Raw genomic sequence first — 12,949 nt, forward strand, 5'->3', positions numbered from 1 at the left:
TATGTGGTGGAGCAAGTACCTAAAATCCTGGGTGGGTTTGTACTTTGGTGGCTAGTCCTGTCCCCCTGCCCAGGCCACCACGGCCACACTTCTATTTTTATCATTTTTAACAATTAGAGCTAGTACTGCTATTCTACTCAGGCTGGAAATTACACTTCCAGCTGTAGTGTACACACCGAACACTCTTGTTCAAGCCCTCATCACCTCCTACTTTGACTACAGTAACAACGTCTTCTCTGGCCTGCCTACATCCCTTCTCTGGCCTGCCTACATCCACACAGATGCTTGCAATCCATACAAAAGGCAGCTGTTGAGATATTTCTGTTCATTGCTTTGTCCCTCTCACTCCTTCATCCCTCAATTTTTGAATCCTACCACTGGATTCTTGTTTTCCATCACACTGATTCAAGTTTCTTTTCCTTGCCTGCATGTTTATTTTCTCTTGTGTACTCCCACTCCATCCAAGATGCCAGTTTAGAACACCTATTTGTCCACTTCTTCCACAATCATCTCCATCCTTTCTTTCTCACTGCCCTTCATGCTTGAAGTGATATCCTTGAACTAATCTAAATGGCTATTATCTTCTCCTTAACATTCATTTCTGCTCCCTATAAGAAATCAATAGGGATTTATCGCAGTTAACTCACACAATTAACTCAAAAACATTAATCGCAATTAAAAAAATTAATCATGATTATTCGCAGTATTGATCACATTGTTAAACAATAGAATATCAATTAAAATTTATTAAATATTTGTGGATGTTTTTCTACATTTTCAAATATATAGATTTCAATTACAACACAGAATACAAAGTGTACAGTGCTCACTATATATTATTTTATTACAAATATTTGCACTGTAAAATAAAAAGTAACAGTATTTTTCTATTCACCTCATACAAGTAGTGTAGAGCAAGTCTTTATCGTGAAAGTACAACTTACAAATATACATTTCTTTTTGTTACATGACTGCACACAAAAACAAAACAATGTAAAACTTTAGAGCCTACAAGTCCATTCAGTCCTATTTCTTGTTTAGCCAATTGCTAAGAGAAACAAATTTGTTTACATTTATGGGAGATAATGCTGCCCGCTTCTTATTTACAATGTCACCGGAAAGTGGAACAGTCACTTGCATGGTACTTTGGTAGCCGGCATTCCAAGGTATTTATGTACCAAAGATGTTAAGCATTTGTATGCCCCTTCATGCTTCAGCCACCATTCCAGAGGACATGCTTCCATGCCAATGACACTCATAGAAAAAAAAATGTGTTAATAAAATTTGTGAATTAACTCCTTGAGGGAGAATTGTATGTCTCCTGCTCTGTTTTACCTGGATTCTGACATATATTTAATGTATTTAATGGATGATGACCAAGCACATATTGTTCATTTTAAGAACACTTTCACTGCAGATTTGATAAAATGCAAAGAAGGTACCAATGTGACATTTCTAAAGATAGCTACAGCACTTGACCCAAGGTTTAAGAATCTGAAGTGCCTTCCAAAATCTGAGAGGGACAAGGTGAGGACATGCTTCCATAAGTCTTAAAAGAGCAACACTCTGATGCGCAAACTACAGAACCTGAACCACCAAAAAAGAAAATCAACCTTCTGCTGGTGACATCTGACTCACATGATGAAAATGAACACGCGTCAGTCCTCACTGCTTTGGATTGTTATTGAGCAGACTCGTCATCAGCATGGACACATGTCCTCTGGAATGGTGATTGAAGCATGAAGGGACATATGAATCTTGCCAACTAGGAGCTATCACAATACAAATAATTAATAAATAAATAGCAAGACATCTCATTATTAACTGGAGTACAAACTCATAGCACTCAGACCTGTACAGTGGTGTGTTTTAAGATGACTGATGATTAATTTACATATTGACAAATGAAATGTATTTAAAATTATTGAAATATTAAGTACTAGAAACAGTAGCCAATGAATTACCCCAGGGATTAGTTTGAGTGAGAGTCTTTACAACCAGTTTAGTCCTACAGTCATGAGAATTCTACTGTATTTTATAGCAGTTAAGTTGGTAGCATTTCACTATGCTAACAGTGTCTCACACTGGTATATGTTCGCTAGAACAAGTGCAGATCTCCAAAAGAACATTTTCTTAGGGCTAATAGTTTTGACAGTACAGTATGTGTCCTGAATCTGGCCTTTGTTCAAATGCAAGGCCATAAGTCAGCTAGCAAATTCATCTGTGAATCAAATGACATTGTTAAAACAGAGAATGTGTGAATCTGCAGCTCTGCAAATGGGGAATTAAAAACCTTTCCCTTGGGCTTGTTTAAAGGCTGGATGGTAATCTGTAGTGCTGATCAGGTTACAAGATATCTGTGTCTGTAAAGTGACCCCTAAAGAAAATATGTTTGTTAAGACATTCAATTTGCCTGGTTATCTGAATGCATGTCACAGCAAAGTCTTAGCTTTGGATCTTATTTTACTGTCAAACTAGTCAACATCTCACTCCATGATTATGCAGTGGCACTTTCCTTTCTTTGATTTGCCTTTCTTCAATACTGTACATATTCATGGCAAACCAATTGCTAATATCACTTTTAACTTCCCAAGAGATTCCCTGGAAATATCAATCTGTCCTAATGAAAATTAATACACTGAAATTTCCATGGATTTGAGCTATATGAGAGAATTTCATGGCTGAGAACCAGCAGTTCACTGGAAATTTAGTAGAAACTGAATAGACAAACTTTTAAAAACCTGGACTGACATTTGATGGCTGGAATTAATATTGTAAAATGGCATGACTAGCCCTGAAGCAGCAGTCTATTGATATGTGTGTAATGAATGACCCCTCCTCAAGGAGACATACTGAACATTTTTCAGTGATGGGATCTTTGGGATTCTGCTGATTATCAAGCCATACAAAGGTTTACTACATCCTTCCGAAAGAGCAAAAAAAATAAAAATCTACATAATTGACATGAGGCAGACAGTACCTGACAAAACTCAGCTCTTCAAAAATGTCAAAGCGAGCAACTGCATAGAAGACAGTGTAGCAATATGTACATGGAACAATTTTTCACTCAAAAGGTATATATTGCGATCTCTGTGTTCAGAAGGGAAGGACCTATTCAATTACATCATAGGAAGGCAGACAACTAAATATTGACAAATTCTATAAGTGCTTGTATACAAATGCTAGAAGTCTAGATACTAAGATGGGTGAACTTAAGTGCCTGGTATCATATGAGGCTATCGATAGAATAAGCATCACAGAAACTTGGTGGAATGATTATATCAATGGGACATGGTAATACCAGGGTATAAAATATATAGAAATGCAAGAGTAGGTCATGCTGTGGGGGAGTGGCACAATGTGAAAAAGCATAGAGTCAAATATAGTAAAAATCTTAAATGAATCAAACTGTACCACAGACTCTGTGGTACAAATTCAAGGCTTGAATAATAAGAGTATAGCAGTAGCACTATACTACCTGTAATTAAATTTAAACATGCTTGCAGGGAGGAAAATACCAAAGAAGTTCACCACAGTAGCACTTATCTTCAAAAAGGGGAACTACACAAAAAGGAGGAAGCTAGTTAAATGGAAATTAAAAGGAACAGTCACAAGAGTGAAATGCCTGCAAGTTGCATGGAAATTTTTTTAAATCATCAAAATAGATGTTCTAATTAAATGTATGCCCTGAATAAAAAAAAAAAAATACTAAGAGGACCAAAAAAATGCCTAAATACCACAGTAAAAGAGGTGGTTAGAGGCTGAAAAGCATCTTTTAAAAACTGGAAAATCATATCTTGATAGCAAATGTAATGCCAATTTTTAAAAAAGGCTCCAGAGCTGATCCTGGCAATTACAGGTCAGTACGCCTAACTTCAGTACCAGGCAAATTGGTTGAAACTATAGTAAAAAACAGAATCATCAGACATACAGATGAACACAATTTGTTGGGGAAGAATTAACATGGCTTTTGTAAAGGGAAATCATACCTTTCCAATCTATTAGAATTCTTTGACGGGGTCAAACTTATGGACAAGAGTGATCCAATGGATATCGTCTACTTGGACTTTCAGAAAGACTTTGATAAGGTCCTTCACCAAAGGCTCTTAAGCAAAGGAAGCAGGCACGGGATGAGAGGGAAGTTGCTCTTGTAGATCACTAATTGGTTAAAAGATGGGAAACAATGGGTAGGAATACATAGTCAGTTTTCAGAATGGAGAGAGGTGAATAGTGGGGTCCCCCGAATATGGGACCAATGCTGTTCAACATATACACAAATGATCTGGAAAAGAGGTAAACAGTGAGGTGTCAAAGTTTGCAGACAATACAAAATTACTTAACATAGTTAAGTCCAAAGCAGACTGAAGAGTTACAAAGGGATCTCTCAAAACTGGGTGACTGGGCAACAAAATAGTAGATGAAATTCAATGTTGACAAATGCAAAGTAATGCACGTTGTAAAATATCCCAACTATAAACAGGGCCTAAATTAGTGGTTACCACTCAGAAAAGAGATCTTGGAGTCATTGTGGATAATTCTCTGAAAACATCTGCTCAATGTGCAGTGGCAATCAAAAAAGCTAACAATGTTAGGAAACATTAGGAAAGGGAAAAGATAATGAGGGGAAATATAATATGTCACTACATAAATCCATGGTACATCCACACCTTGAATACTGTGTGCAGTTCTGGTCATCGCATCTCAAAAGAGATATTAGAATTGGAAAAGTACAGAGAAGGGCAATAAAACTGATTAGGGGTATGGAACAACTTTTATAAGAGTAGTGGTTAAAAAGACTGGGATTTTTCAACTTGGAAAAGTGATGACTAACGGGGGATCTGATAAGTGTATAAAATCATGAATGATGTAGAGAAAGTGAATAAGGAAACATTATTTACCCCCTCACTTAACACAAGAACCAGGGGTCACCTGATGAAATTAATAGGAAATAGGTTTAGAACAAACAAAAGGAAGTACTTCACACAATGCACAATCAACCTGTGGAACTCATTACCAGGGGATATTGTGAAGACCAAAAGTATAACTGGACTCAAAAAAGAATTAGATAAATTCACGGAGGATAGGTCCATTAATGGTAATTAGCCAAGATGATCAGGGATGCAACCCCATGCTCTGGGTGTCCCTAAGCCTCTGACTACCAAATGCTGGGACTGGACAACAGGGATGGGGATCACTTGATAATTGTCCTGTTCTGATCATTCCCTCTGAAACATCTGGCATTTGCCTGTTGGAAGACAGGATCCTGAGCTAGATGGACCATTGGTCTGACAAATTATGGCCATTCTTATGTTTACCCTCTCTCTATTTATAGTATGCTATTCACTGTGGAGATGAGTCCTTTGGAAGATCTAATTTCAGAAAGCTCATATAACTCTTTAAAAAAATATAGATAGATAGATACTTTAGTGGTTTCATGGTATTTTGACAAGAAGGAGAGGAAAATAGGAATTGCTATACCTAATTGGACCCAGGGTCCATCTAGTGCAGTGTACTTTCTCTGACAATGGCCAGTACCAGATGCTTCAGACGAAAGAGCAAGAAACAATGTAGTGGACAAATTAGGGAATAACCTGGGTATAAGCAATTTCTTTCAAATTCTCATCAGTTAACAATTGACTTATGACCTGAAGCATAAGGGTTTTATATCCCTTATTAATTTTATCATAGTTAAGAAACCGTTGATCTCACAACCTAAATAAATGTCTCAAGCTGGAGTTTTCAAAGGTGATTACGGGGAGTTTGAATTTCAATAGAAGTTGGACACCTAATGCCATCCCCCACCCCCAGAAATCCTAATTCCACTGATCTCTTGATTTCAATGATATACTGTGTCAATGAGTTCCACAGGTTAAGTAAAAAAAAATCTGTTTAAAATTTTTTGCCTTTCAGTTTGATTAAAAGACCCCTTGTTCTTATGTCATAAGAAATGGTAAATATGAGAGTCCCATTTAATTTTATCCTTCCTGCAGTTCCACTCTGCTAGGTTCTGGTATGATTTCTCCCTTGAGTATGTTGAACTTAATCACACTGGGGGCAGTAGCTCAGAAGCTCACTCAGAAGCTCAACTATAATTATTTCTTGAACCAATTCTTCAGCATTACTTAGGACTCAGTCAAGACTAGCCACTGCTGTTGTGTGTTCTAACACTAGCTGTTCCAAGAAGCAATTTTATGGTGTCAAAAATTGCTTTTCTAAACCTTGATCTGTTCTAAGATTCAATTGGTTTATACATGGTTAGTTGTAATCAGCTGTTAGTACTGTTTTCTAATATATGGAGATATACCTATCTCATAGAACTGGAAGTATCAGAGGGGTAGCCGTGTTAGTCTGGATCAGTAAAAGCAGCAAAGAGTCCTGTAGCACCTTATAGACTAACAGACGTATTGGAGCATGAGCTTTCGTGGGTGAATACATGCATCCGATGAAGTGGGTATTCACCCACGAAAGCTCATGCTCCAATACATCTGTTAATCTATAAGGTGCCACAGGACTCTTTGCTGCTTTTATAGAACTGGAAGGGACCTTGAAAGGTCATTGAGTCCAGTCCTCTGCCTTTGCTAGCAGGACCAAGTACTGTCCCTGACGGGGTGTATTTTTGTTTTTGTTTTTTCTTCCCCCAGATCCCTAAATGGCTCCCTCAAGGATGGAGCTCACAACCCTGGGTTTAGCAGGCCAATGCTCAAACCACTGAGCTATCCCTCCCCCCAATTTTATTAGACTTAGTTGCTTTTTTGATATCCCTTAATACAATAGACCAATATTCTTTTTCTGGTCAGGAGGCCAGTAGAAAAATCTTGACATTATATTTGTACTTGTAGTTTTGGGGATTTGTGTCTCTACAGATTCTGCTATCCAGTCCACTCCATTCATGTATTAATCTCATTGGATTCTATAGAATGTGTTAAATCTAGTCCTACTACTCCACCATTACACCCTAATCCAACTTCCCTGTATACTTTATACTCAAGGCTCGCAGTATTTCATTGCTTTATGTCATTTTACCCATGTTTCACAAATGCCTGTGTCAAGGTCTTCTTCCACAGCTATTCATTTTAGTAAAATCAATGGGAGTCAGGCACCTACTCCATTCAGGTGCTTTTGAATATCCCACCAGGTGACTAAATATCTTTGAAAATCTGGCACCAGGTGCATATACATACAACACTTGACCACAAGACAAACCGCTGTACATTCTGTACCGTCGTCACCCACTGTTGACATGGATGTAGAAATAAAGGGCTGTGCTACTTAAGAAGGCTGCTATCTGCTATCTACAGCATGGGTTACATCAAGATGACATAACATCCTACGCAGTGTCTTATCTATGCCTACTCCATGGAACTTTTCACGTATTTCTACTTGTCCACCCTTCTTTCCATGAAAGTGGAATATATGGCACAGTACTCTCCCCAGGGGTCCTGCCTGGGCTACAGCAGCTTTATGTTCAGTCTGAGGTTAAGTATAAGCCCTCACCCTCACTGAAGACTGCCCAGGAGATACACCAAATAAACACATTTCACAACTAGCTTGTCCTTGCCTCTCCTTGATCTACTGTGTCCTCTTTATGAGCTGCACTATACAATTTTGAGCTGCCTAGTGAGTTACAGCTGGCTTGCATCCTGAATTTCCACTACTGAAGTCCCATTACCTAGATTCTGCTGGCAGACCCTGGGCAGGGAATTGGACCTGGTATATATTCAGTGTTTCATTCAAAATTTTGAAACAATGATTGGAAGTGTCCTTGGACTTCCCATCTATGTTGACCTTCAGCCCCGGCTGCTGATTTTCTGTTAGCAGAACTGTAGGCCCAATACATTAATGGATCTTTAGATACTGATTCACGTTACGGTTTTATATGCCTACAGGGGTTTGGTTCCCTTTATTTTCTGGTATGAACATTGCAGTTATTGATTCTGCTCAGCAGCTACAGCACTTTTTCTTCCCCATAGTTTCCCCCAGGCATATCTGCCTTTTCATGGGGGTACTGGTAAAGTGAAAGAGTATGTCAGAAAATACCATTTGCAACCTAAATAACCTAAACATTGACTGCTGATAAACTATTCAATGTTTTATAGGAATGATTGATATGGGGCTGACTGATTTCTTAATTGCTTTAAAACATCTGTAATAGTAAAACAAAATTGCTTGTAAACCTTGAAGAATAATATTCAAGACATAACAAACATGGTGCCTTATTAAAAATAAAGTTTTCATTATTCCAAGTTAATTCACTGATTTTTTAAAAAGCCATTGTCATCTAATGAAATGATATATTGACCTGATCAAATCTGTTGGCCAAAATATGACTAAAGATTTTTTTTTTCATTTTTTTTGCAAATTCTTTGAGCTCTGAGGGCCTCAGTTTTAAAAAACAGTGCTACAATATTTTGTTTTTAAAGGAGAATTTTTTTATCCTAAAAAGAAGCCTAGAGACTCCATTGGAGACATCAAAACTCAGCTTATAGTCATAGCCAAATCTGTGCTCTTCAAGGGAAGCCCCTTATTGAGTAAGGAGGGTGAGGTTTTTAAGAGTGCATGAACCAGAACATTATCCAGACTAAGGCCTGGGCTACACTAGCGGGGGGGGGGGGGGTTCAAACTAAGATACACAACTTCAGCTACACTATTCGCGTAGCTGAAGTCGAAGTATCTTAGTTCGACTTACCTGGCCGTTCTCACGGCGGTGAGTTGACTGCCGCGGCTCCCCCGTCGACTCCACTTACTCCTCCTGTCTAGGTGGAGTATGGACGTCGATTAGCGGATCGATTTATCGCATCCAGACGAGATGCAATAAATTGATCCTCGATACATCGAACGCTACCCGCCGATCCGGCAGGTAGTATAGACGTACCCTTAGCTCAGAAAAGATGACAAAATAACTGATCTAGAGCAAGGAGCTGGAAACAACAGAAGAAAAGTCTCTCACTTTGTTATTGAATTTCCTGTTTCACAGTAACATTAGCTATGATGTGTTTTGTCATGGCACAATGTTTGAACAGAAAAACCACTGTATTTCACAGTCCTAAAATACTGAAAGAGTTTTACTGTTGTTCAAGAACCATGTCATTTAAAAATGTTGTTTCATTCAAAAACTTTCTTTGCTAGTCCGCCTCAGGACTCTTTTTAAGTGTTTACTTCTCTTTACTCTCACCTTATAGTCCTCCCCCATTCTCATACTTCATGAACTTCTATATCACATAATTCTTTAGAAACTAAGCTAAGTGCTTTTTAGCATTCTGCTTTATTTTACCTGCAGATAGAGTTCTACAAAATATTGCATATAAAATCTCTAATTTCCAGAACTGACAGAAAGAGATAAAGACAAACATTTTTGTGGCATGTAAAACTAGTCAACATTCTTCATGCAAACATTTTTTTGATGAAAAAATAGCAGATTTTGGAAAATGAAAATGGGGAAATACAGATTTTTTTTTAAAGACTTCCCCCCTCTCTTTTCCCTTTCCCCTTTACAGTGACAAAAAGAGAGAGAGAGAGAGGGGGGGGGGAAGGAAGCTTTAATGTTTGGGGAGTTAGTTTTCAACAAATCAGAACTTTTTGAAATTTTTCACAACAAATGGGAGAAAATGAAAATATTTCACAAAACACTAATTTTTGTACTTTTATTATAGCATTTTGAATGGGAGACAATTACAAGTCTAGATGCCATTTGTTGTAAAAATGTGCACTAACGATGAAGATCTGTAAAAATCTACTACTAAGGTATGTTGCACATGTATGTATTATGCTCAACAGTCTTATAAAAAAAAATGTAGTAGCTGGCCGTGAGTGCAACAGATGTTAACACAATACCAAGATAATGGCATTGGAAAGAATATCTATACAGAGCAATGCAACAAGAAAAATATCAGTACTATCCTTAGACCCAAATGACCACATTAGAAGAGACTCTCAAATCATGCCCCAATCAACATTATTACATAGACACTCTTGCTGGAATAGAAATAGGGGTCAATGATGAAATTTGAGACACTTTGCCAATTCAAGAACCCCATCATCACTGGTGTGTCTTATTAAATACCTGTTCTTATTGGCATATTGGACAGGAAGATACAACTAGGCTAGGGATGGTGTTGCACAGTATGAAGTTTGCAAGATGTGCTGATTCTATTATACTGATGTTTGAGACTAATCTGTATGCATGTGCTGTTATCCATCATCATTCATACTGGCACTTTCCTTTGCCCTGTTTGCATACATACTGTGATTCACATAGCTACGCAGTCATTTCTTTATGCTGCGTGTGTACAAGATGCAGTACATGCATTCCCCACCCACTATGTTACGGTATTCCATGGTCCACAATGGGGCCTGTTGCTAGTTATTATTGTTTTGGTCAAATCTAATGATGTTTTCAACTTGCAAAACACCAAATGATTGCCCTTATTTGATTCTGCTCTTTCACTTAGCCATTCCAGTTTTCCTCCCTTACATTATTCTTGCACCAGCCACGGTTATGGCATCCTATGTTTGGACAAGGACTTCTGATAAGACTCATTTATCTGATTCTATTTTGTGTTACTACACTATTCATGACCACACCACTTAACTAACGGGGACACATGGGACATTCTGGCTCACTCTGCTAAGAAGAGCATCTATACATTATTGTAGTTTGATATCAGCATATTGGGAAAATATTATGATTGATGTGATTGACACCACTGCGGATGAAATATGGCTCCTATCACTTGACACACTATCTACAGACACGCAAAATCATTTAAACCTTGGGTGAAGTCCTGGCTCCACCGAAGTCAAAGGCAAATCTATTAACTTCAGTGAGGCCAGGACTTCACCCCTAGTTCCTATGTGCACTGCTACTGTTTCCCTAAATGCAACATTCAGGGCAAATTGATTCCTTTTTAGACACAAATTTTGGCAACTAAACTCAACAGTGGCTTTCCTGATTTGATTTTTTATATTGAAGATTGAACTCTCTCATCATTTTATATCCACACAACACATAATTTGGTCTATTTGCATATAATGTTTAGTTGCAGTTCTTCCCTCTCTTCATTTAAATTCCTCCTGAATAGACACTTCTTCTGCAACACCTACAAGGCACTAGCTGACTAAGTCATCTACTTATCTATTTCATTTATGCATCTCCTGAGCAAACTGCTCATCAGTGTCGACAGAGGGGGTTGAAAGTCAGCAGGAAGGGATTATATGGACACCAGGAACTAGTGTGAAGGAAAGCAAAGCTGGGACCTGGTGTGGGGGGAAAGACATGAGGAATAAATTTTTGTGGAAAAGAAATTTAGTGTTTAAGTTTTTTCTTTTTAAATCCAACAAATATGTAATTAATCAGACACATGCCTATCATGATCACACTTTGTTATATTCTGTCAGCCTTCGTTTCTCTTTGTCTTTTGTTGTATTTAAAAAAAATGTTTATATTTTGCATGATTAATTTATCATGATCACCCACAACATTTTCTTTAGATGCTTACAAAACATTTTACAAATATTAAGCTCGACCTATTTTCCACCCCTTATTTACCTGGCTGAAGTAATCATACACACACATCCAGTTAATTATAAATACTTATAAAGCACTGTAAATGTGTATGGCACTTTACAGACATAGAAAAAGACATGGTCCCTGCCCCCAAAGAATGTACAGTAGGATGCCTACAAAACTAAACACAGAACAGTAGTTCAGGTAAGGGAGGTGTTTCAGGGATAATTGTTGGTGAAGAGATAAACTCATAATTCATGGAAGATGTGTTTTTTCTGAAGGAATAATTTAGAGGAGGCAGGTGGACAAGAGGTTCCATTTCTGTAGCAGTGTTTTCAAATGTAACATTTAATTCTGTATGCATTGGCTGGACATGCTCACTTTGAAAACCTCTTGGACTTTGGCTCCCAGTTACTGCACCATCTTATACAATAGTGACTTGTTACTAATTTACCTTTGTAATTATGTACTGGGATTTGTAATGATTAATCTCATGCCCAGTCTATTGTCTAAGTATATGAGGTAGCAAGTGAGATTTAAATCTGCACAACTGTTAAATACAAGTTAATGCAAACACTGCATTAACACATTTTACAAGTGTAAACATAAAGAATCAGAATTCCTGGTGGGTTGTCAATAGTTTTAATCCATTTCAGATGTTCAATGTTATTATGAGCAGTCAGAAATGATGGTATTCAGTAAGAGAGTTCTTAGATTACGAAGGCTGAAATGCTACCGGTCAACATAATTTAAACATTTTCAGATCACTGGCTGTGCCAAAGGATTATGGTTTTATTGACCAAGTTCAATCCACATAACTGCTGTCTGCCTCTGAGACTGTCAGTCAATCAGATTATGTTTTACTTGTCAAGGGGCAATTAATTTTGGAATTGAGAGAGTCTATAATTTTAGCACATAGCCATCCACAAGAACTATCATATACAAATATTTCTGTGCATTTGTCTTAGCATTTTTATTTTATGTAGCATTCATCGCAGCTAGCATACCAGTGAGATTGTGCAATACAAGAAGTTTAACCATCTTATACTAACTATAACTATACTTGTGCTCCATGTGGAATGCGGGCTTCCTTTCTTTTCCTGAACTCCTAATTGAGGGACACAATGAGTGTGTTGTGCTCTGTGCTAGCACGGTATGCATGATATCTTTGAAAAGGAGGTGTGAGCAGCAGCTATTACCTAGACTCTTAATAGTACAAGTACCAGAAACTAATCAAACATAGCACTGGGGCATGCAATTCATAAAAACTAGTGCAAAGCCTGCTCTCTATTATGACCTACATACTGCACAGCAGCAGTTGGACAGTTTAAATCTAGTTTCATTATTAAGGCAGAGCACAATGCATGTACTGCAATACTGAGGGACTGAATGATTTTAAGGTTTTTCAAACAAAATAGTCACAAGTTCCATAATGTTTCATATCCC

General features: G+C 37.7%; 1 protein-coding gene across 6 annotated transcripts in view; it reads right to left on the minus strand.

The window, feature by feature from the left end:
- The window catches only part of SORBS2 (sorbin and SH3 domain containing 2), a 434,202-nt gene that overhangs the window by 264,190 nt on the left and 157,063 nt on the right, over window positions 1–12,949 (minus strand). The window contains exon 2 of one of the 6 annotated variants that reach the window (XM_039539827.1): window positions 3,990–4,158. The exons of 4 other annotated variants lie outside the window; for them this stretch is intronic. The gene's annotated coding sequence lies outside the window, so the exon portion shown is untranslated. Of the gene's footprint in view, window positions 1–3,989; window positions 4,283–12,949 lie in introns of all 6 variants that reach the window. One more of the 6 variants, XM_039539826.1, reaches the window with a different exon arrangement.

Source organism: Mauremys reevesii, linkage group 5, assembly GCF_016161935.1.
Source record: "Mauremys reevesii isolate NIE-2019 linkage group 5, ASM1616193v1, whole genome shotgun sequence".
In the NCBI taxonomy this organism is placed as follows: domain Eukaryota; kingdom Metazoa; phylum Chordata; order Testudines; family Geoemydidae; genus Mauremys; species Mauremys reevesii.